Genomic DNA, 6000 nt, shown 5'->3' on the forward strand with positions numbered 1-6000 from the left:
TTATTTGTGACCATATGTCTGGCATTGTGTTGCCATCTATGGAGACCAGTGATCCCAGGTATTTAAATTGGGTGGTCTTCTTCAGTGCTTGACCATTAATTTGAATTGTTTTTCCCAATTTGAAGGCCACATTGCAGATATTCTGTTTGGGTGTGTTCAGTTGAAGTCCATTTTCACTGAGTCTTTCACTCCATATCTGCAGCTGTTGTTGGAGTGCTGCAAACAAAACCCATTGAGAAGCACAAGAGGGTGGGAAGATGTCCTGCGGTTTGAACACAAATTCATTCACATGACATTGGATATAGATGTGCTATGCCATTTACATATAGGAGTGTCTAAGGGTGCATAGTCCAGGAGTGCAGGGCTATTAAATATCAAGCAAAATAAAATAATGTTAAAAATAAAGAAGACTGGTATTTACCAAAACAAATATCTCTGAGGCATAACTAAATCAGATAACTTATTTTGCACTGAAAATCCTGAAAATCCTATAATGCTGGCTCGTTTCACCCTGACATGAACCAGGGAACACCCAAAGAATTATTTAATCCATCAATTTTAATCCCTTTGGCAGAACCTTTCAGCACTTCAGCTGTTTGCTATCATTTGACTATGCCTTGGCATAAGCATAAGAATAGATAGTTGAGGTCAACTTCGGACAAATTATTTTAACCCATCTATTATTCTTACTATTAGGAAAGTACTTTCTGCACTGATGATCTTACCACTCACAAGCAAAAGACGATATATCTCTGAAGCTTATACTGAACAAATGGAAGAAACTATGGGACAACTTGAAAGGGTTATACACATTGAGGATATCTCTGAACCTTCTGTAATATTGCAGGCAGTAAAATTGCACAGGGAATAAAAAGGCTTTTGTTTCAGCTTAGGAGAAACCAAATGAGGTGCATAACAGTGCTGTCTATAGGTGCATCTACATTGTAGAATGAATGTGGCTGGATGCCAGAGCTTCTTTGGCCACTGGCATCCTTTTAATGGCATACATGCATAAATGTTTTGCTTGCAGCGGTGTGTGTCCTTTTTGGGGTACTGCAGACATTTAGCACTCTCTTATTTCTTTTGCAAGAAATTATTATTTCTTTTTCTTTTTTTTCCTTTGCAGGAGCATCCAGTGGTCTAGGGGATAAAAGCCTCATGACTTGAAGATTGGCTTGCTGACCTGAAAGTTGCCAGGTTCGAATCCCACCCGGGGAGAGTGCGGATGAGCTCCCTCTATTAGCTCCAGCTCTATGCGGGGACATGAGAGAAGCCTCCCATAAGGATGGTAAAAACATCAAAAACATCCCCTGGCCATCTGCAACGTCCTTGCAGATGGCCAATTCTCTCACTCTAGAAGCAACTCTGGTTGCTCCTGACACACACATACACACACACAAAATTCTTTTGCAGTCCTCTGCAATTTAACATAGAGCCTCTAAGTCCCTTCTCCTGGAGCATTTCCATGCCTCATGAGAAATGGACAGTGTTGTTTGAAATTTCAGGTTCCCCTGGCATGCTAGAGCTCCTAATTGATCAAATGAAACACATAAAGGTTGAAGGTAGGGACAGAAATCAATGTATCCAGCAATGGCCAGAGCAGACACAGGGGACAGCAATCCCCTAATCCAGCATGTTTTCTAAGTACAAGCATGGGTATTATATATAGAATAACACACATTTGAGAACGTGAAAAACAAAGACGAATGGTGCAGTTTCATGATCTATGGCAGCGTTTCTCAACCTGGGGGTCAGGAGGTAGGTGAACTACATCTCCCCTCAGTCACTGTCAGTTCCTCCCAAATCCCTCCAGTATTTTTTGTTAGTCATGAGGGTTCTGTGTGGGAAGTTTGGCCCAATTCTATTGTTGGTGGGGTTTAGAATGCTCTTTGATTGTAGGTGAACTATACATCTCAGCAACTACAACTCCCAAATGACAAAAGCAACTCCCCCAACCCCATATTGAGTATTTGTGCCAAATTTGGTCCAGTGAATGAAAATACATCCTGCATATCAGATATTTACATTATGATTCCTAACAGTAGCAAAATTACAGTTATGAAGTAGCAACGAAAATAATTTTATGGGTGGTCACCATATCATGAGGAACTGTATTAAGGGATCGTGGCATTAGGAAGGCTGAGAACCACTTATCTATGGTTTCATTGGGCGAGGGGGCTCGTCTGTTCCTGGTTGCTGATTGGCTGAGTGGTCTGGCAGGAAATTTAATAAACTGGCAGTGGTTATATTTGAAGCTGTCTGTTGTCTGTTTGTTTTCATCTTTAGGGGAAATGAGAGGAATAGAATGTGGGAAATTTTGGGAGATTATAGATACATGGCAGGATTATCTCTGGGGACACTGTTTCCAGATTGAGTGATTGGGTTTTCAGATACCTTGATTTTTTTTTTTTCCGTGTCAGGAGTAACTTGTGTCACTTCTGGAGTGAGAGAATTGGCCGTCTGCAAGGACGTTGTCCAAGGGACACCTGGATATTTTTTATGCTTTTACCATCCTTGTGGGAGGTTTCTCCCATGTCCTCACATGGAGCTGGAGCTGATAGAGGGAGCTCATCCGTGCTCTCCCCGGGTGGGATTCGAACCTGGCAGCCTTCAGGTCAGCAACCCAACCTGCAAGTCACAAGGCTTTTATCCCCTAGGCCATCGGAGGCTCCTAGATACCTTAATGAGTTCATGGAATTAGAAACAATGGGTGCTTGGGTGCTCTGATGGGCTTTCTGGATGTGACAAAGGGGTGAAAAGGTGGATTTATGGGTTTTAGGTTTCTGCTTTGTGAGGTAGGGCAACTTGCTGGGACTGATCCCTGCTTACTGTGATGGTGCAAGGAAAAGGGAAATGTGTGGTGTTTCTGCAACAAGGTCAGATCCCAGAGGGTTGGCCCCACTTTTTTTTTTTTGAATTTTGGAATGGTGATTGAAGGGGACCCCGTCAAGCAATTCACCTGGGCCTTGTTCCGGCTCCCCTGTGTTCAATAACAATAGGATAGGATAAATGTCACTGAAGTGAAATGATTACAAGACTGCTCTGGAGGACCTTAGTGGATTTCAACACTGGTGTAATCATTCTGTGTCTGCTACAGGGACATAGCCAGATGCTTCTCCTATCTTGCCCTTTCCCCATGAGGTACACAATAGTCATGTAGGAAGTGGGTTCAGATGCTGTATGGTAGTCTCAAGGCACAGCAAATCACATAGCCTGACATAGGTCCACATGCAGAACTACTGTACTATCCTGATCCATACAGGATTGCAGCCACTTTGTGTTTAGTTATAAGCTGGACTGGGTAACATAAATGCATCAGAAGGGTGAGGAATATGTTATAAAACTGTCTGTTGTATCTCCTCCATCATAAGAAAGGGGTTCGCAGGAAGGGCTTGAGGTCTGATTCATGCTAGTGTCTGACAGTGTTGACCAATTGCCATATGGCTCTAAGAACCACCACTGTCATTTTGATTTGGTGAAGCAAAGCTCAATCAAAGGCAACATGTGTGAATTCTGAATGTTTCCTCTCCTTGGGACATTACTCGGTCTGCATATACTTACCTTTCAACTACAGCTTCTAAGGCAGGCTCTCTATAGAGGCTTATACTCTCTGAAGTTCCCTTTACCATCATGTAACAGTGAGTTTATTAAAGGATTGAGAAGCTGGAAAAGTTACTCTTTTCCCCATGTAATAGAAGCCTACTGAGCGAATGGAAAAGACTGTTGTCTAGTTCAGTTAGATGTGAAATGTTAAGATAGTTCACGACATTGTCACTGGAGGGAAAGAGGAAAAAACAGAATTTGTAAACTTTGCCTACTGTTGGCCACCCTGTCCTACAGGTCCTGGTAGGTGCCAACTACTATGGAGAGGACAAATGGTATGGGACAGAAACAAAAAGTAGAGCAGGCATGTAGTACCAAACAATTTTGAAACAACACGGATATATTTACAAGGACTCTAAAAAGATTTCTGATACTGAGAGGTGCTTTTAGACAAACACAAACCCTGGATGAATCGTTCTGGGATTGCAGTGACCTATTATGATTCTATAACCCTGACCAGATGCCCATCTCACCATCTGCAGAGGTGAAGTGTATATACATAAAGTTGGGTATCTAGGACTTCTGTTGGTGTATTGCCAACCCCATGCTTAACAATCCCCTTTCCTGAGCTAGGTTTAGACTCACTGAGACTCAAGTCCTCTGCATGGGTGGGGGGCCACTTAGGATGGTCCACTCGTGAGGTTGATGGATCTGGATAGATTTCTGATGGATCTTGGAGATTTTCCTGTCAACTCAGCAGGTGATTCTGTCAAATATCTGTCTGACTTCTGGAATGGGGAAAATGGCCAGGTGGTGGCCACATGACTTCTGAGTGTCCCCTCTTATTATTATCCAAACAAGCCCCCTCCTTTTTACAGAGTTGGTGACAATGAAGCAAATGAAACAGACATTAGAGCAACATTAGTGGAAGACTTGAAGCAAATCTGAGCAAACATGGTCTACAGCAGGGGTCCCCAAACTAAGGCCCGGGGGCCGGATGCGGCCCTCCGAGGTCATTTACCTGGCCCCCGCCCTCAGTTTTATAATATAATATATTGTATATCTATAATATTGATAATAATATTACAATGTAATAAAATATAACACTAATAATAATACCATATAATAATATTAATTATATATTCTATATTACATATAATATTACTAATAATATTATAGTATAGTGGTATAGTTCAATAAAGTAATATATAATGCTAATATTGTGCTATGCTAATAATATAATATATTGTATGTACATATAATTTGTAAGCCACTCTGAGTCCCCTTTGGGGTGAGAAGGGTGTGATACAAATGTAGTAAATAAATGCAGTAAATAAATAAATAAATAAATAATAAATACATTTTAGACTTAGGCTCCCCCAAAGTCTGAAATGACTTGAAGGCACACAACAACAACAACAACAACCCTAATTAACTTGACTATCTCATTGGCCAGAAGCAGAAGCACACTTCCCATTGAAATCCTGCTAAATGTATGTTGGCTAAAATTATTTTTATTTTTAAATATTGTATTGTTCTTTCATTGTTGTTGTTGTTGTTTTTGCACTACAAATAAGACATGTGCAGTGTGCATCAGAATTTGTTTGTATTTTTAAAAAAATGATAATCCAGCCCCTCAACAGTCTGAAGGATTGTGGACCGGCCCTCGGCTTAAAAAGTTTGAGAACCTCTGATGTAGATAGATAGAATTCTTGAAGGAACGAGAGCCACCACAAGTGTGGTGAAATGGGTCAGGGAAGTGATTCATGCCTTCTTGCATCAAGACAGCATGCTAGCATGACTGAAGAAGGCAATGATAAGATGTTCTTTAAAGACACCTTTCCTGGACCCCATTATACTTGATAAAGACCAGTCTCCATCCTTCCATATCAGGTCAAGGTACTGAAACATGTAGTGGTATCCCAACTCCAGCAATTTCTGGATGAAATTGATTATCTAGATTCATTTCAGTCTGGTTTCAGGTCTGATTATTGAGCAGAGGCAGGTTTGGTTATCTTAGTGGAAGATCTATGCAGAGAACTGGACAGTCCCTGTTGGTTCTCCTGGAAATCTCAGTGGCTTTTTATACCATTGACCGTGGCATCCTTCTGGGTTGCATCACTGAGATGGTACTTGGAGGCACCATTCTACAGTGGCTCTGTTCCTTCCTGGAGGGCTGATCTAACATCCCCGGGGAGGGATATTAGCTGGATGTTGGCCTGTGGGGTCCTTCAGGGTTCTATTTTGTTCCTCATGCTGTTCAACATATAAACTGCTGGGAGAGGTTATCCAGAGTTTTGTAGTGCAGTGCCATCTATATGTAGATGACACACAACTCTATTACTCCTTTCCACCCAAAGCCAAGGAAGCTGTCTTGGTCCTAAACCAGTGTCGTTCATCAATAATAGACTGGATGCATGCAAACAAAACTCATTGAGAAACACAAGAGGATGGGAA

Source organism: Anolis carolinensis, chromosome 2 (assembly GCF_035594765.1).
Source record: "Anolis carolinensis isolate JA03-04 chromosome 2, rAnoCar3.1.pri, whole genome shotgun sequence".
Lineage (NCBI taxonomy): Eukaryota > Metazoa > Chordata > Lepidosauria > Squamata > Dactyloidae > Anolis > Anolis carolinensis.